The sequence below is a fragment of the Notothenia rossii genome, assembly GCF_949606895.1.
Source record: "Notothenia rossii genome assembly, chromosome: 10".
Lineage (NCBI taxonomy): Eukaryota > Metazoa > Chordata > Actinopteri > Perciformes > Nototheniidae > Notothenia > Notothenia rossii.
The window spans coordinates 39650462-39671063 of record NC_136908.1 but is presented as its reverse complement, the minus strand read 5'-3'; the positions used below and the strand labels follow the sequence as shown (position 1 = coordinate 39671063).

The following is a 20602-nucleotide window of genomic DNA, read 5'->3' as shown; positions in this document are numbered from 1 at the left end:
GTGTTGGGTGTAATTTGTTACAGTAATATATTACTTTTTGCTGTAACGAAGTAATGAAACGCATTACTAAGGAAATGTGGGTAATATATTACCCGTTACAATGCTCAGTAACGCAGTTACAACACATTTTAACCCGAAATGAAATGGTGTTTTGTTTTTTAAGAATGTACTAACATCGCGAGACATTCCGACACCAGAGACAAATTGTGCGGGTAGATTAGTAAACCTGGTGTTTACCCTTCAGGCTTCGCGTCGGGATCTTCGGGGGTGCATAGACATGCATTGCATTGAATATTATGCAACCTCTATTAAAAAAAGAGAACGGAACAAAAAATACAAGGAAAAAATTGTGTCAGGTGCGCGTGACCTGCTCCGCTGCGCGTGTATCATTTCCAAAGTGCTTCCACAGCAGTGACACACATCTGTGGATAATCATTTATACAAAAATGGTTAAAGCAACCATCACTAAATGCCAGCAACACTGCATCTACTGCAGACAGTAGCAACAGGTCAGATGGGGACATCACGTTACCCTCCGTTGTGGACACTAACTTACTCCCACCTGACTCGCCGCCCTCGCCCCCGGAGCAGCAGTCTTCGTCGCCCGAAACTACGCCGCCCCACTGCGGCCCCAAGTGCCAGGATACCACGGCAAAACAGAGCCTACCCAGGTATATCTAAACAAGTACCCGCCTGTACAGTGGGGTTAGGCGGTCATTTTGCAGCTTGTGGTATAAAAATAGACAATGGCTAGAATATTCATGTGAAAATAGTGCCATATTCTGCCATGCCTGTAGAAATGTCGGGTCAAAAATAATGCATACAATAGCACAGATGCCTTCACCACGAATAGCTACAAAAATATCTCATATCCCAAGCTTATCAATGAGCTAATTTTGCAGCTGAAATATTCTCCAGGTCGCAAAGTCAACCTCACATGATGATGTGATACCAGTTTTCAAGCACAGTAAATATTCTCTTCCCAGAGTATATGATAGGACCACCAAGGTGATGTTTAGTACATGGTTTTAATAATACTTTTGCTTTTCAATGTTTGCCATTTCAAACCATGAGCTGGTTCAAATCATATTTGCCTTGATTTACAATATGTTCTCATTTGTTTTATCAGTACAGTTTTGAAGCTTTTGTGCTTTTCTTTGCCATAGTCCACTTTGGACTATATGACATATTTCAGGATTGCACTTTTAACTCACTTGAAATGTTGTCACTTGCTTGGTTTCAAAACATAACAAATGCCATAATCTGTTCATTAGGGACCATCAATGCTATTTTTCATTGCTGTTGCCGGCCACTATTGCTCATGTAAACCTACTACTGCTGCGCCCCTTGTAATCTCAGATGCACCCAGAGTCATTTTGTTCTGGAACCGGGCCTGTACATGGCCATATACTAAACAAACTAAAGAGCCCATTCCGTGTTCCTGTTAGTGTTTACTTCCTCTCTGCCTTCTTCTGGTGATTTATCTGACGTCCAGCGCTCCGTCTTTTAACCTCTTTTCCTTTCTCTTTCTTGATCCTCCTGAGCAACCTTCATTATAGTCCTTGACAGTGGTCTGTACTGCTGTATTAACAACGTGTCACATGTTAAGAATTTACAATCAGAATCGAGTATTCAACTAAGCAGTGAAATACAACTTGTTAGTAGCCTTAAGGGCCTACACAGTTGTTATGCTATACCACATTGCCCTTCACTGGATGTATAATGAGCTGCACTAAACTACATTTTAGCATTTAAAATACCTAGCCATTCTTTTGCGGTTATTTTGGGGAAATTAGTGTAACTCAGTACATTTCAGAGACAGCAATATTGTAATGTAACTTATTCCTTTCAAAAGACAGTAATAAGTAATATGTAAAATATGACATTTTGGAAGTAACTTGCCCAACACTGGATATATAGTGTGTATTTAATTACATTGCAAATACTGACTTGAGCCCCACCACTGTATGGGTTAGCCCAGGGGTCGGCAACCCGCGGCCCTCGAGCCGCATGCGGCCCTTTAAGCCCTCTGCTCTGGCTCCCTTGAGCTTAGACAAAAATAAGAAGGAATTAAAATAAAAGTATTTGTAGGACTATTTATATTTTCTTGCATGGTTGAAAATGTTTCGTATTTTGAGGTGATACTGTGACACATAAATAAAAAACAAAACGATTTTAATTAGGTCAACTAAAATATGTGTCACATCCTGCTACGGTCCCATGTTAGCGCCTTTTCTTGCAGGCGAAGGACCTGACCCCCGGCTCCATGAGCGAACTATGGATAAATCAAAGAAAAGAAAAGTACCGGAGGAACACAGGATTTAATTCTGCGTGGACAGAGTTATATGCTTTCACAGCAAGCGATGCTGGTTTACCGGTATGTTTGATATATGTAGAGAGAAGTTGTCAAAGGTGCTGCAGCCTTTAGGTATCGAGGAGAAAAACGGAAGAGGAAGACAGCTGACGATCTCCAGTCATAATTCAATGGGGTATGTAATTTATTTCAGAAAACACTTTTTGTTATATTCCACGGAATGCTCTTAACGTCCCGATAGCAATGAATATATTACATGCTTTGACAAAAAATAAATAAACAAATTAATCTGTGGAAGCCGTAGCGCTGTAAAAAACACGACCAATCATCTGAGCCGGCCCGGCTAAAATAACTGGATGGCCTACCTGCCTGTCAGCCTTCCATCTGTGCACAAACTTATCTCGTGCCCTCATTGGTCATGTGCGTTTTTGTGTGTGTTGGAGGAGGGGCTCTGCGAGGAAGTCTGAAGGAAGAGGCAGATTTTTTCCAGTTGTGTATTTTCAAATTCTAGCGCACTCAAGCTGGTTTCTCCATTCTTACCTACCCCACCTTTAACTCTTTTTAGGGTGCAGCTATATGTTTTATTTATTCCAAAGTGGGCCCATTTTAATTATTTTTTTTTTCCTTCCATGTGCAGAGGACTCCCCAAGTGCTGTGTTTAATTTATTTTAAAGTAGGCCTGCGTATTATTTTAATTCTCCTTATAGGAGTTATTTGTTTCTTATTAGAGGTTAACAGTTTTATATAATGTAATAAATAGCCTAATAAATGCAAAAAAACTGTAGTTTTTGTCTGATATAACAATAAATACAACTTTAAAAGCTATCAAGCTATGAAATATGTTTTGCGGCTCCAGACAAAAACATCTTTGGGAAAAAGGAGCAAAATGGCTCTTTTGGTCAAAAAGGTTGTAGACCCCTGGGTTAGCCCTACCATAGATTACCCAACACAAATACTCTGGCGCCGCCACTGCATTGATGAGAGTAGTACCTATAGAGTCCAGTAGAGGGCTCTGCCTGTGCTTATAGAACTAGGGTTACAATACGTAACCCCCCGCTCTGTTGCATATCTGCCTGGGCTCTATCCAGAACAGTCTCACAATTTACTGTATTTGGCTCTTATTTACAGATGCTGGTTAATTAGTGGTAAAGGTAGCTTTGCCAGCATTTGTTGACCATAACTGGAATGTACTTATCTTTTTCCAATAAGGTGATCATAATGCTGTCCCATTGTACAGCTATTCTTTTATCATTTCTTAGATAGTCAAGTGTGTTCAGTAGTCAGAGGGAGACTGTTAATACGGGTAATAATGGTTCAGAAAAGGCTTCTTAAAGCAAAACTGGACATTAAAAGATAACAGACATCCATGTCCTACTGTCAGTAGTAAGCTGATTCAGGTGTGAGCTTTAAGTTGGGATCTGGAAATGTTGATAGCTGTGGCTTGGTTGTTTCAACTTAATATGCATTTCCCCGGTCAAAAAAGAAAAGTTCAGAAAGCTAACAACAGCTTGTGAATCTACCGCCCTGTATTTACAATCAGTTCCAACACTTCATGGCTTCTTTCTTGGCCCACACTTACGTTTCATGAAATGTGTAGTTTCTCCCTGGTCCTGCTGGAACCAATAAACCAACCAAGCCGACAACAAAACCTCCTGTTTCTGATCACCAGCCAGAGGACCACTTCTGCACAAAAGTTTATCCAGATTATCTTAACAAAAATAGAATAGTTGAGTACAATTGTTTATTTAAAGACTTTTTGGAAATGTTCATATTTATCATATCAAAATCTTGACATATTAGTTTGACAGTGTTTAAAAGGCACTCCTGCTATTAATGAAGTACTCAACTGAATAGTTAACACATAACTGTTGTATTCTTTGTTGACAATTGTATCATATAATCATAATAGTCAGTGTCGTCGCCTGGGGTGGGAATCCGGGGCTTGGATGTTTTTTCTTTAGCCCCGGACAAATTCTCCCTCAATAATATAATACATTAACCGTACTTTACCTAGAGCAGGGGTTCCCAACCTTTAATGTGCCAAGGACCGGCAGATACATAAAAAAAAAATTGCGGACCTGTTGTCAATTTTAACTGATTTGAATATTTACTCACCAGCAGGTGGCAACAGAGGCTAATTGTATTTAACAGCCTGAAGAAATACCAATATGCATCCAAAACATATTAACAATGTTTAAAACCAGGATACAATTAAAACAAAAAATTAGGACCGCTTTACAAATATTAATATAATATATAATATAATATAGCCTAATATAGATGGCAACAAAGGCTAATTGTAGTTAACAGCCTGAACAAATAATAGAACAATATGCATCCAGAACATATTAACAACGTTTAAAACCAGGATACAATTCAAACAAATTAGGACCACTGTCCACATATTGATATAACTGAATGTCAGGGAGACCCCTGGGCTTGTTTGCCAACCATAATATCGTCATACCGGGGCGTTCGTTCCGGTGCACTCCGACAGCATTTAGCACTACATCGAGATTAAGATTAAACTAACTTATTTTGGGAACACTCACATACCTATGGAGTTGGCCAGATGTGTGTAAATTACTGTTCATGGTAATTTGAAAACAAATGCCGTTGTTGGACACACACAAACACACCGAACATACACATACACAGCGGAGCTGAGCAGAGTACATACACACATCATGCGCTTTTGTGACCGGACATTTCCTTCATACAACGAGTAATAGGGGGAATAATCGGGCCGTTCGATGTGTGTGTGTGTGTAGAGGTGTGTGTGGTTGAAACGTAGCAGCCTGCAGTGGGGAACATAGTGAAGGTGGTGTGTACGTGCTGGTGCTGCACTTCTCAGAGGCTACCTCCTGATGCTGCAGCCATTTCATGAAGTGAAGGAGGCTTTACAAATAAAAAAATAGCTCTACACCCCTGGCCGCAATGTCCTTAAATTGAAGTCCGAGTTCGAAATATATCTCAAATAATGTATGCACTGCTATTCCCTCACAAACATAACAGTAATAACAGGGGGGGGGGGGGGGGGTTGTGGATCGCCGGAGCTGTTAGATTAACATTAACATGCTTATTGTAGTTCTAAGTTCAGGGCTGGACCTGTATTTTACAGGAAAGGAGTGAGCAGAGAGTGGAGTAGTTGTCGATTCTTGTTCTGTGACTATCTGCTTCACCCTCTCAGACTTTCAGTTGCGCGCGCAACTAAAGAGACGTGTTACCATGGAAACCAAACAATGGTCCGAGTGGAAACAGTCCTGAGTAAATGTGATTTTGTCAGAAATCGGGAGAAATGCGGGAGAAATATGAACCCGGGAGGAAACCGGGAGAGGGCAATGAAATCGGGAGTCTCCCGCGAAAATCGGGAGGGTTGACAAGTATGCCTGTAACTTTATTTGCGCACGAGAGGCTGAGACCTTATGCTAAACAATTTTGATTTATTTTTTATGTTTTGGATGAAATAATATGACTGGTATAAATTAAAAAAATATGTATATATATATTAAAAAAAATATTTGTATATATTTATAATTTTGCAAATATTACGATAAACTCACAGCTATTTCGCGGCCCGGCAGTAACACCTCCTAGGCCCGGTACCGGTCCGCGGACCGGGGGTTGGGGACCCCTGACCTAGAGGACGGCAGAATTGTGATTTCCCGTGTTCAGTTAATGCAGTGGTTCTCAAAGTGGGGGGAGCGCCCCCCCTGGGGGGCGCAGAGGCATGCCAGGGGGGTGCGCGAGAGACCAGGAGAAAAAATGGCTATTAAAAAAAAAAAGATACAAAAAAAGATTTAAAAAAAAAAAAATCATAAATTGAAAAATGATTGATTCGAAAATAGTATGATAGAGTACAGTACTATTACGTCTGGGTCTCTTTGTTTCAATAAAGCTCGGCTCTGTGTGTGTGTGGAACGAGCCATTTTGTGTGCGCGAGCGAGAGAGAGAGAGCGCACCGGTACCGGGGATCGTTGTTGTTAGCTTCTAGTGTTAGCAAGCTACTCTAACGGATATAAGGAGTTTTTTCAAAAACAAAGTTGAGGAGAGTCCTCTCCTTTCAGACTGAGAGGCTCAGTGAACTAAAGGACTCTCTCAGTGTTATCTCAGTGGGTCTCAAACGTTTTGGTCACCATTAATGTAAACAATTATTTCCGAGGCACACGTTTTTATGATCATTATAGTTATTAAAAAATAAGAGAATAAATGAAAAACAGGTATGAAATACTATATGACAGTAAAACAAGAATACAGTTTAAAAGGGTGATTTGTAAAATATCTATAAAGAAAAAGTAAATCTGTTTACAGTTCGGTTTCAAATGAGTGTTGAGAGAGGTATCCATAGAACTCTTAATTTTGCTTTCAAAGTGCACCAGATTGATGCATTTAACTTCAATATTTAAAAAGAAATCTTCCCGGGGGAGCTTGCCCCTGGACCCCCCTATGTGAGTTCCAGACACCACCTATAAAAATAGCACGTTTCCCTTGCTTACACCTATATGCCGTGAGCTGATTATCGAACCTTCATTGTAACAGTCGCGGGTACACTGTGTATTTGCGTGGGGAGTGTTGCAGTAGAAAATTCCACTGTAGCGACCGGTACATTAATGGGAAACCCTAAATGTTTGAGCACCCTTTATGAAACGTCAAGCTACCCCACAGCACCCCCAAAAGAAATCTCTGGCGTGGCCACTGAGCCTGACTATTGTGTTGGGGGGGGGGGGCCAACTTTTTGTTTTCTCCAAAGGGGGGGCCTGACAGAAAAAGTTTGAGAACCACTGAGTTAATGCAACAGAGGCAAGACACCACCAGACCAATCAGAGGGTTGTATGGAAATAAACGTGTTTTATTGGCTGACAGGCACGTACCTCCCATCTGTGACAATGTTTAAACTTTAAACTGTCAGCCGCGGACTCTGAGTTTCTAAAGATGGACATAAGACATTTTTTTCATAAAAAAGACGACAATTCTTAAGTGGCGGCTCACACAACAACCCCAGAGCCACCACCTGAGCCAGGTGAACAAGGTTTGTAAATGTCAGTAAACTTCCAAGTTATGCGAACATGTAAGCAAAGCATAAATTACAGCTACGTTGACGTTACTTTGAATCGCGGGGGTAAGCTAACAAAAAGAAAGTAGCTATAGCTAGCCAGATATATTAAATAAAAACTTTGTCATACAATCTAAATGTTGTTTTTTTAGCGTTACCTGGTGATTTCAAAGAATGCTCTCTGGGAAATGTTAACTTACTGTCAGTGTTCAACATGAAGCTAGAAGCTACCTTACAGGTCACAGTTGATCCTGAGTCCTGTCAGTTAAAGTGTTTCATAGTTAGCTTAGCTAAGCATCAACCTAGCACTGAAATATATGGATGTTATGTGACAGTATTTCTGAGAAAAAGTCAGCTGAAATGGTGGCATAGTTGCCACTGCTTTACGTCGAAAGCATGTTTGAACGTATTTGCAGCAGTAAATGTGGCTGTTTGGCCACTGAAGTTGCCATAACAACACCTAAATTTAAATGTGCAACCTCTTTTTGTGACAGATATTTGCATGAAATTATAATTCTTCTGATTGATATTTCCTATTGACAGCTAGTTTCTATGTGAACATTATGAGATCTAACAACTAACAAGCTTTTTATATACAAAGATTTCAGATCAAAGCTAATCCAGTGTGGCTCCTGAAAGGGGGCAAGGGACACTATGCTCCCAAATATTAAGCCTTGACCCCCATCTTAAAATTGATATAATAAAAACATTATCTGCATTGTCGGAGGCCTTTTTCCTCATTATCATGTCAAATTGTACAGCTTTCCTTAGTTTTGAATGAAGAAAATGACTATATTAGAGTATTAAGTGAAAATGACTATATTAAAGTGTTAAGTGAATATATTAAGTTAATTACTCAAACTGTATTTGTATAGGAATGATTCTGTCCTATTGGCAGATAACTACTCTAACAGTGATATCTACAAGAGGTTTCCAATGTAAATTTAACTATTTTCAATTGGTTAGTATTACATTTTGTGACAGTGTGGTGACACTCATTTTAATGAAGACAAATTTGTGTATCTTGAAATTAATTAATTTCACAGAGCTGGAAACTGATTGACTTACCTTGACATATACAGTCCTCACAGATGAGCCAAACATAGAAGAGGATGAAGACAGAAGAACAGGAGAAAGGGACACACAAGAAGGAGATACAACAGACAAGAACGACAATGGAGACTACAATGATCAGTAACAACAGAACAGACAAGAGTAAATGGGTAACATAACTGAACACATTGATTTAGGGACTGCAGATACAGGGCCAAGGCAAGTGAGACATCACTGCTTTTCATCCAGGATGTTTAGCTAGCAAAAAAGATAATTTCAACCAAGCTGGTATGATACTTTTAAATGGCTAAAATATTCTACAACTGCCAATGTAGCATTCTGCTTTAGTTGTAGATGATATGGCAAAGCAATCAAGGGATCAAAAAGACACCTTCACCACCTCAGGATACACAAACTGGAAGCTGGCATTGGATAATTTTCGAGAGCATAAAAAGTCAAACATACACAAGGCCTCAACTATTCTTTGGAAGAGCTTTAAAGCCACCCACGTTCATGGGGACATCAAAGAGCAGCTACATGCTGTAAATGTCAGTGAGATTCAGGAACGTAGGGAGTATCTGAAACGCAGAATACAGTTTAAAAGGAGAGTGATTAGTAAAATATCCATAAAGAAAAAACAAATCTGTTTACAGTTCTGTTTCATATGGGTATTGAGAGATCCATATCTCTTAATGTTGCTCTCAAAGTGCACCAGATTGATGCTTTTAACTTCAATATTTAAAAAAAATCTTCCTGGGGGAGATTTTCCTGGGGGACCCCCCTTGAGGAGGAGAGGTCATCCCAAAATAGCGCTTTACCTCTGCTTATGTAACTCCGGTGTAGTGTCCCCTCGGCAACAGATCACTCAGAGCTGGTGATTACTTTCCTGCATTTCAATGGACAGCATATACAAAGGACACGTGAGCTGCGTTGCTTAAGAGATCCTCACATGCTATCTCTTTTACAAAATAAGTGTCCAGTCAACAACAACACATCACGGATCGTATAGTGGTAGTATATTTTTCATAAGCAATGTGAAACATTAAACTTAAACAAACTGGTGTACAAAACTCACATAGCTGATAATAGTGGGTTAGTTTATTTGTATTCCATAAAGGGAAATGTTGATCTTTAACAGGTAATATTAATACTTATGTAACAGTAAAAACTAAAAGTAGAAAAAAGGTAACTATGTCATGTTAGAGCATACTGGATGATATTTTGTGTACATTAGGTCTGTTGGTGCAAACACTAACTCTGATCTGCACCTACACCAGGTTGTTGCATACAGCATTGCTCATAAATTCATAACCAATAGAAATCCTGCCAGCCTTCAACGATAAAGTATTCATCTGAACATCTAAGTAGGTTGAAATGTGTGAAAGAAATATAACGTAACATAAATATGCTTCTATTCTCCCCCGCTCCCATCAGCCTGTTGGCAGGCAGACCTGGATCTGGTTACAGCCAATTAACACGGGCAGATAAAGTCCTGAGCAGTGAAGAGCTGCATGTTGTGATCGGGCCATGAATTGTTAAACAGCCCTGGTGCTTTCAAACTCGTAGAGAGCTGACAAATCCCACTGCTGCATCTGCCAGACGTGCACTAATTTGAACATTTACAATCAGAGGAGCTCATATTATCGCCGTATCGATCTGCGTGAGGAAAGAGACGAGCACTCAGCCCTTAGTGAGGCTGCTCTAATGGGGGAGAATCATGGACGCAGTAAAAACTGAGGAGACCCCGTCTAACAACAAAAGGACTTGTCCTGTAGTTAAAGATGCATTGGGATGCGTGTCAACCAATATAAAACCTTTTAACACATGTTATAATTGATCATTCTGTTATTGCATTTGTGGTATTGCATTCTCTGCCTAAAAGAATACTACATAAATAAAGTTTGCTCATTGATTATAAATAGTTTTTCTCTGTGGTGGCATTTTGTATTGCATTAAGGGAAATGAATAAGTGATTGATAAGCAAGTTTTTCTTTTAATATATTTAATAAAGCAATAAAGAAAGTCAAAATTCTATTGAAATCGATCTCAAATTGCTGGAACAGAGCAACTTCACCACAAGAGGATAAAGACGTTCTGCAAACGGAAAACTCAACAAGCCCCCCATATAGAAAACAGAAAGCAGCCAACTAATCCAACCCATACATTCAGACAATGTCTAAACATTAAAACCATAAAACCCTCCGGTCCATTTGCAAATCCACCTTTACCTTTCCCTTTAGAGAGGGCCTGGGAATAAACATGGTCCAGTGTGTTTCAACAGTCATCAGGGCAGCTGATTTGCTAAGAAACTCTCTACAAGACTGTCTTCATGTTACACCTAGAACAGTGAGGTGTGATGATTTTGTATCATTGCTTTCAAACCACACGCAAAGCAAATGTGTAAGAAAGGTTCATATGGTGGAAATTATTCTTAATTAATGAATATACAGGGTGAATCGCCTATAAGAAAATGTTGCTTCATAAAAGTGAAGGATTTAACAAACAACTGACATGTAAGAAACCAACACGTTCTCACTCCCAACCCGTCACCTATTGACGGACGGTCAGGGCCCCTCCCCGTCACTCTATTAAGGACAGGGTACCCCTTGGAAGTCAGTTTTCAACGGGCAGGGTGTCCCATAGACCTTCATAGACCTCCCATAGCATTGATAATAGACGCCATGAGAACGCTCCCCGGCAAATGCTACCCCGACGGTCGGTTGTTATTGTCAATATTAATATAATAATTATTTACTTTTTAATAGTCACACTCCATTTCGCCGATTTTCCTGTTGCCCCAGCTGGTCGACACCTCTTTTAGCAGAAACAAAGGCTACATTAATGTATTAAATCGATGTTAATCCATGTGTGTGGTTGTGGAATTAATGGACGTGCAATCATTTACAAACTCTTCAACTACAACCCTAATTATATTTAAAAACATTTTAGAAGGCCTCACGAAATACTTACATTTACATTTAAATGTGAAGGGATGTGTGTAGTGTGGTGATTATTATTCACCCACGGATCTATGGGTTGGGGTACTGTTGCACACGGACATTATAGTTAACCGGACTTCCTGTTGATGTAAAATCCGAAAACATTTTTTAATAATACTTTATTCCGAGTTTGCTTGCTTTTCTCTTTGAAGGTCATCACATAACGGCATTATAATACACGGTTCGGCTGCATTAAATATTACATATCTGCCGTATTTTGCTATTTATAGAGCCCTGATGAGAGGAATTCTAGACAAGCAGGAATAACTGCCGCCGAAACTGAATATGCGACGTGGATCATAAATATATCAGCAATCAAACAAAATCTTCAATTTCTCTTCACACAATACGTCTCCTTGCAGTATCAATACTAATTCGGCTGACTTTTATGTTTGATCCAATCGGTATATTGGTATATGTACACCATAACGGTGCACAGCTGATAGAAAGGGACACCTGGTGGTTAAACCACGTTATTTGGTGTAACTGCCCTCCTCCCGCATTGAACATCGCAGAAACTCCGTTCAAACATCAAAACGTTCAGCTCGGTCGGGAAACTATGGATATTACTTTTCTCATTCATAACTTTCATATTTCCAGAGATACATCCCATAATACATCACATTTTTAACATTGAAGTCAATGGAGGAAATCCTCAACTTCAACAAATCTTCATGCGACTTCAACTGCTTACTGTTCATTCATACTTTCACTCAGAAACCTCATTCCAACTTTAAAATGTTACACATCTTTCTGATATTATTCGTGTAAAACAACTTTTAAATCTGATTCTTTCTTTTAGAGATATTAAACATTGTTCAGACCTTGTTTTAGAGGTTTTCTTCACATTTTAACATTAACGAGAGTGCGTGATGTCACAGCTAGAGGGTAAGAAATATTTAAATGTGCCTTCATATATTTTTTTGAAACTGCCATAATTCCCAAACCCTACATTCTTGAGACATAATTTTTCATGATAAACGTAGGAAAACTTTTCGTAGCTTGAAAAATGACAAATAATAAAAAATAATTAAACAAAGTGCCTCTTGAGGGCATGAAGTTACAAAAACGTTCAACATTCCTCCATTAAAGCCCATTGTAATTTCAGGCAGATATTTCCTCACGGTAGCAGCCGCACACCTTTTAGTTAAACTGCCAAAAAGGCCACATTATTAACCCGAAAGTACACACAAATTACACTTCAGATACTCAACTTCTTGACATGCTTTACGTTTTGAAATTTCACAGATATCTGTTATCGTTCTTCCACAAAACGTTCACATGTAAGAGGTTCATCTCTCATTCAGAACAATGAAGCCTTTGAAGTCTAGGCACCTCGTTAGCTCAACTATAAACACCTGTGCAATGGAACACAATGATGTCATCACGCCAACTGACAGCAGTCAGTTCTAACTGTTCATTTCACACTGACACTCTCTCTCTCTCTCTCTCTCTCTCTCTCTCTCTCTCTCTCTCTCTCTCTCAATTCAATTCAATTCAATTCAATTCAATTCAAAGGGGCTTTATTGGCATGAAAGTTAAATTAAACAATGTTGCCAAAGCATCACAATACAAAATAATTAACAACATTAACATACATTTCAAATGTTTACATATTATTGATGATATATATATACAGTGATACAATTACATTTCAACACGTGTGTGTGTGTGTGTGTGTGTGTGTGTGTGTGTGTGTGTGTGTGTGTGTGTGTGTGTGTGTGTGTGTGTGTGTGTGTGTGAGTCTCATTCACTGTCCCTCAGGTTGTGGCATGTGTATACATATTGGGCAGCAAGGTGTGCCTTGTCTCCTTCTCCTAGGAGTACTCTCAGTCTTGAGAGGTCATCAACCTCCTTGAAACCTGGGATTACAGAGTTCAACTTGTTCCAGTAAATACTCCTTACTTCGTTGAATGTTTGGCATTTCAGGAGGAAGTGCATTTCTGTCTCAGTCTCACCTGTCGTACAGTGACCACATATTCTGTTCTCTTTTGGTTGCCAGGATCTTTTGAGTCTTCCTGTTTCGATTGCCAGTTTGTGGTCACTGAGCCTGTACTTGGTTAGGATCTGTCTCTGCTTTCTATCTCTGACAGTAGAGAGATACTCTGCCAGCTCATACTCTCTGTTTAGAGCCAGGTAACATTCTAATCTACTTTGGCTTTTAGTTTCTTCTTCCCAATGTTGTAAATAGTTGTCTTTACATTGTGTTATAATGCGTTTGACTGCGATTGGTCTCTCTCTCTCTCTCTCTCTCTCTCTCTCTCTCTCTCTCTCTCTCTCTCTCTGCCACACTGGTCCATGTGTCAACAGCTCTACGCCAAATGTGTGCTAACAGTCCTGCCGTGAAGACATCTATGAGACAGTTTTGAGATTTATTCAAATGCCGTTGCCATGGCAACACAATGCTCGCCATGAAACACGGTTTTCTCATAACTTCAGTGAAAATGCTTCAAACGGCCCAAAACTTCACAGCTTTGGTAAGGATGCAGCCATCAACGCATCTAAGCGTATTATGGGGTGTCATCAAATGCCGTTGCCATGGTGACAGCCCACTTGCCATGAAACACGATGTCGCTTTAAGTCCAATGGACACGGTCCAAACGTCCCCCAATCTTCACTTGTATATCACCTGTCAATGCCTCAACAGCTCTACTCCAAATCTGAAATCTCACCATATGCCGTTTCCATGGAAACGCATCCCTTGCCATAAAACACGATGTCCCTTTAACTCCTATAAAAATTGTCAAAAAGTGCTAAAACTTCACGTGTGCTAACAGTCCAGCCGTGAAGACATCTACGGGACCGTTTTGAGATTTCTTCAAATGCCGTTGCCATGGCGACAGACCACTCGCCATGAAACACGATGAGGATGTAAGTCCAATCGACACGGTCCAATCGTCCCCCAATCTTCACTTGTATATCACCGGTCCATGACTCAAGAGCTCAACGCCAAATCTGAGATCTCACCATTTGCCGTTTCCATGGAAACACATCCCTCGCCATAAAACATGATGTCGCTATAACTCCTATGAAAATGTTCAAAAAGTGCTCAAGTGTGCTAACAGTCCAGCCTTGAAGACATCTACGGGACAGTTTTGAGATTTCTTCAATTGCCATTACCAATGGCAACAAAATGCTCGCCTGGAAACATGGTTTTCTCATAACTTCAATGAAAATACTCCAAACAGCCCAAGACTTCACAGGTTTGGTAACGATGCAGCCATCAACGCATCTAAGTGTATTATGGGGTGTCATCAAATTCCGTTGCAATGGCGACAGATCATTCGCCATCAACTTAGTTCAGAAGTTTGCGGTTCAAATATTCTGCTACTTTTCCAAGCCTTTTTACTTTCTTTTCTTCTCTCATCACACATTCAAGCCCCCTGTGTTCATGTATAATTTCAATCTAAATTCTTTACTTTCTTCTTCCACATTTAATTTCAATCTAAATTATTCACTTTCTTCTTACACATTTCATTTTAATCTAAATCATTCACTTTCTTCTTACACATTACATTTCAGCAAAGCAGTTTAGCGTCAGCTTTTCAGCATAAAGCATTCCCACTAGCAATTTCTTCAGGAATTGCATTCTCTATTGCCTTAAAAAACTGCCATAATTCCCAAACCCTACATTCTTGAGACATAATTTTTCATGATAAACGTAGGAAAACATCTCGTAGCTTGAAAAATGACAAATAATTAAGCAAAAATAATTTAACAAAGTGCCTCTTGAGGGCATGAAGTGACAAAAACGTTCAACATGTCTCCATTAAAGCCCATTGTAATTTCAATAATATTAATAATAATACATAATATTTATATAGCGCCTTTCACGAAACCCAAGGTCGCTTTACAAGTCGGGTAGGGGGGGGAGTAGGGGAAAAGAGGCAGACAGGTTAGGGGGGGGGGCAAGCAAGTAACGGAAAAATAAACCTATCAAACTAACTATATAGTGGGGAAAGCCTTGGTGAAAAGGTGCGTTTTGAGGGCTTTTTTGAAAGTGTCCAAGGTTGGGGCGCTGCGGATTTCGGGGGGGAGAGAGTTCCAGAGGGTGGGGGATGCTACACTGAAAGCTCTGTCACCGAAAGTCCGCAACCTGGTGCGGGGGGTAGAGAGGAGATCCTGTCCAGACGATCATAGCTTCCGGGATGGAGTGTGGTGGCGGAGAAGGTCAGACAGGTATTGGGGGGCGAGGGCATGGAGGGATTTGTAGGTCAGAAGAAGGAGTTTATATGTGATACGGTGCAGATATTTCCTCACGGTAGCAGCCGCACACCTTTAGTTAAACTGCCAAAAAGGCCACATTATTAACCCGAAAGTACACACAAATTACACTTCAGATACTCAACTTCCTTGACATGCTTCACGTTTTGAAATTTCAAAGATATCTGTTATCGTTCTTCCACAAAACGTTCACATGTAAGAGGTTCATCTCTCATTCAGAACAATGAAGCCTTTGAAGTCTGGGCACCTCGTTAGCTCAACTATAAACACCTGTGCAATGGAACACGATGATGTCATCACTCCAACTGACAGCAGTCAGTTCTAACTGTTAATTTCATACTCACACACACACACTCTCTCTCTCTCTCTCAAAAACTCTCTCTCTCTCTCTGCCACACTGGTCCATGTGTCAAGAGCTCTAAGCCAAATGTGTGCTAACAGTCCAGCCGTGAAGACATCTACGAGACAGTTTTGAGATTTCTTCAAATGTCGTTGCCATGGAAAATCATCCCTCACCATAAAACATGATGTCGCTATAAGTCCAATGGACACGGTCCAATCGTCCCCCAATCTTCACTTGTATATCACCGGTCCATGCCTCAACAGCTCTACGACAAATCTGAGATCTCACCATATGCCGTTTCCATGGAAACGCATTCCTCGCCATAAAACATGATGTCGCTATAACTCCTATGCAAATGTTCAAAAAGTGCTCAAACTTCACAAGTGTGCTAACAGTCCAGCCGTGAAGACATCTACGGGACAGTTTTGAGATTTCTTCAAATGCCGTTGCCATGGCAACACAATGCTCACCATGAAACACGGTTTTCTCACAACTTCAGTTCAAATGCTCCAAACGGCCCAAAACTTCACAGGTTTGGTAACGATGCAGCCATCAACGCATTTATGCGTATCATGGGATGTCATCAAATGCCGTTGGCATGTCGACAGATCATTCACCATCAAGTTGGTTCAAAAGTTTGCAGTTCAAATATTCTGCCTTTTTACTTTCTTTTCTTCTCTCATCACACATTCAAGGACCCCAGTGTTCATGCATTAAGCATTCCCACTAACAATTTCTTCAGGAATTGCATTCTCTAGTTGAAATGTATTATTTTTATTATTAAATATGAATAGGAGACAGACAGACAAACTAATAAGGCTTTATTTAAACATTAAAGAATACTTTAGGTTAAGGTCTTATTTTGAAAAAGAAAAAAGCTTTGGGGGTATACATATTAAGCCTGACAAAGTACTAATATATTGCTTTCCTGCAATGTTAACTTCTGTATGTTTAAGCACTTATTTTAACTGTTATTATACATATGTATTATACTCTTATAAGATGTATGTAGATAGTATAAGAAATGTGCAGAATATGACAGTTTAATGGTGGACACACACATATTGATAGATGTCTTGTAATGCACTGTTGAGGAACCTGCGACTTAGGATCAATAAAGTATATCTTATCTCTTTCGACTCCACTTCGAGCGATATAATTACTAACAAAGCACTTATATACTAATAAAGGACTGGCTTATCTAAAGCCAGTTGAGTAGCACTTGAAATGTTTTAGCTCTATGAAACCTGATGTACTTATATGATTCTGTTTTCTTCAAGTTTGTATCTTGTTGGTCGCTTTGGATAAAAGCGTCAGCTAAATGCAATGTAAGTGTCAGATGATCGATGGCTATGCCATATTTGCCTCTGAATCTTGACCAGTGCATGTTTCAGGTTTATCAATTAACAACAGGAGGGGTCACAGACATAAGAACAGCCGTTAAATAAAGCTCTTCTGACCTTAGCTGTCATGTGGGTATATATTAATGCTGTCCATTATGGGCACAAGCAATTTTCTCCCATTTATTAATTCTATAAATGCGTTGTAAATGAGTGAGCCACACCGGAGTTGAGGATTTGTGGGGTTTATTCTCCCAAAAATATAATTAGCAGACGCCTTATTCCAAAGCAATTTACATTAGATTACATACATTTACATTTAATTACATTCTCCCTGGAGTAACTGAGGGCTAAGTGTCAAGTTCAAATCCCGCCTGGAACACCACCACTAGGATGTCTAACAAACAAAATAAAATTTGGCTCGGCTACACAACGCTAAAGATGTTCAGACAATGTGCAAACTTTGCAGCCTACTTGTTGCAAAGTTTGCACCCTTTGTCTTGACATCAAATTTTACGGGGCTTCCTGAACAAATATTCAAATGCCCTATCATATGGGAAGGCCTCAGGACAGGGTCCATTTATGGAGATCTTCAAGCAGGCAGCCAGGTGTTCTCCTTGGAGCTGGTTTCGGAGGTCTGTTTTATCCTGAGGATGAAGCAAAATAGAATACCACAAACTGCACTAATAAAGAAAATGCATAATAATTTTTTGTGCTTTTCAAAGTGATGTTTTACCCTGAGAAATCGCTGAGAAATCGCTGAGATATCGCGTTCACAGTTGACACTAGAAACGGGGATAACTAGTCCTATGCTCGCAAGGAGGCTCAGGCAGGGGTAGAGCTCAGCCCATTCATCACATTCACTTGCCAGCAGACTCATGATGTCATCCTGTTTGTTGTTCTTGAAACAAACATTTGGTTTACCATCATGGCATTGTTGTGTGTGTGTTGTGAACCATAGTTGATTGTAGTCATAATCAGCTTAATTCACCCACTTTGAATGTCCCAGTAAGGTGATTCTTGAAGGATAACCACTCCTGGAGGATGTCATTCCCATGTTGAGGGAAACATTTCCTGGCAAGAGTCTGCAGATAAGAGACTATCGTATCATCTTGTAGAGCAGCTGATTGCGGTCCCAAGACACTAAAGGCCCCAAGGATGTCGAGATCATGGAACCTCCTGTCCAGGTGTATTTCCAGGCCCGTGATGTAAGGGTGGATGACCTACAACAGATCAATATATTTTTAGGAAGAGCCTAGACCCCATTTACTACAGTCATTAAGGGCTAGGCCAGAGTTTGTTCAGGACTACAAATAATAATAATAATAATAATAATAATAATAATAATAATAATAAACATTTTCTTTGAAGAGGAAGGGGGAAATTCATTCATTTTAAACTTAGGCATTTACCTCTCGATGGAATCTGGCCCACTGCTCCTCCCTAGGCACTTCTTGGACTTCTCGCCCTCTCCTTTTCCTCTCCTCCTCGTGCTGTATATTGAAGGCTCCAAGTCCTTGGGGATCATCGAGGTCCTGATGGAGGCGAGACAGGAATGATCCAGGGAGTGGAGTCTGTCCAGCCTCTTTGATGCTCCTCAGAGTCTGGATTGTGGCAGGAACCTACATTTAAAAAGGAATAGCTGCTGTTTTGTATTGGTCAGACATGCAAACAACCCTCATTTCAATGTATCAAATCAAACAGATTTTAATAAATAGAAGTGCACATATAGCATACCTGCAGCTTGATGTGTAGAAAGTTGACCTGTGGCTTCTGAAAGATTTTGGATAGGCGTGTGAGGTGGAGCAAAACATCAGCCTGAAGGTGAACCGCTGCCTCAAATCTGTACGTAGCACAGAATGTGTAGAGTCCCTTTATCCCCTGGACATCTCCTCACTTCTGCCTCCTCTGCCAAGGCTCCAAGGACTGCACTCAGGTTCCTCTGTAGGGTCTCAATGGCCTTGTGCTGAGAGAGCCAGCGTGTGTCCTTTACTTCCTGGAAATGTTGCAATTAAAGACATAATTAGTTATGAATAGACAGACAATAACTACTGTGGTATCAGATTACTGTACATTATTAGACACAAGGATTAGTTATGAATAGACAGAAGATAACTACAATGGTATCAAATTACTATTACCTTCATTTTCAAGTCGGATGGAGATCTTGAAGGTGGTCTCTGAAAGTGGCCATGTACCTGACATCCTTCGATGAGTCCTTGCAGACAAGGGCCAATCTGTGAGCAGCACAAGCCACAGCCACAATCTTGGAGAAGCTGTCTGCAAGTCGCTTCGCAACCCCATTCAAACGCCCTGAATTTAAATAAAATGATTTTGTGACAAACAGGGGATACAACAAAAAACATAATCACACATGGGCATAAAATTACCTGTCATAACGGCTGCCCCGTCTGTCCCGAGTCCATAAAGTTTCTCTGTTGGGAGGCCCTTCTTCAGCATGACATTCTTGATGGCGTTCACGACAGTGTTTGCTTTGCCATCGGCAATAGCGACCAGGTCCAGGAATTGATTTAACACATGTCCCTCCTTATCCAGGTATCTGAGAAAAAGCATAGGCAAGTATTTAGTATTCACAGTTCAGGACCCTGGATTAATAGGATTCTGACATCTAACCAAATAAATGTTCCCATACCGGACATGCACATCAAGTTGCCTGATAATTGACACATCTATGCTCTCATCGACTTCCAGGCTAATTGCCTGCGATGATTTCATCTCGATGAGAATGGGCTCCTCAACGACTTGTGCTATGATCTCAAGCATCTCGTCGATGATACGATGAGACCTATAATTATTCCTCTGATCAATCTTGACATAGGGAAAAGGGAGGCAAATAAGGACTTTGTAATTTGGTAAACATTTTCATTAAAGAAGCAGGAGGCGGCCGCCGAGTTATGGCAGAATGTTTAATTTCTCATTATATCTTGACAATAATCGATAGTAATCAAACAAATAAAGACGTTATAGAAATGAAAAACATCCGTAGTCTGTGGAAGGGGCAGGAGCGAAAACAAAACATCCAATCAATCGCATCACCAAGTTGATTGGAATGGCCTAGCTGTCTGTCAAACTGCCTAATGAACACGCATTGTTAATGGGCTTTGGAGGCATTCTGATTTGAAATAAAGTCTAAGTTCAGCCAAAATTCAACAGCCATCTCCTACTCCTTTTATGTAAAGATTGAATGTAATCTTAAATAATGGCTAGGTGACCTTTACCTTTAATTTCCTGAAATAGTCACACCCTAGAAGCTCA

The 20602-nt window shown here is 40.1% G+C and overlaps 1 long non-coding RNA gene across 1 annotated transcript; it reads right to left on the bottom strand.

Moving 5' to 3' along the window:
* Nucleotides 1-18445: 18445 nt before the first annotated feature.
* Nucleotides 18446-19212, bottom strand: LOC307020964. Its single transcript, XR_013803039.1, has 3 exons — nt 19064-19212; nt 18739-18948; nt 18446-18549 (listed from the first exon to the last, which is right to left on the bottom strand). It is a non-coding gene; the product is annotated as an uncharacterized lncRNA (long non-coding RNA).
* Nucleotides 19213-20602: the final 1390 nt, after the last annotated feature.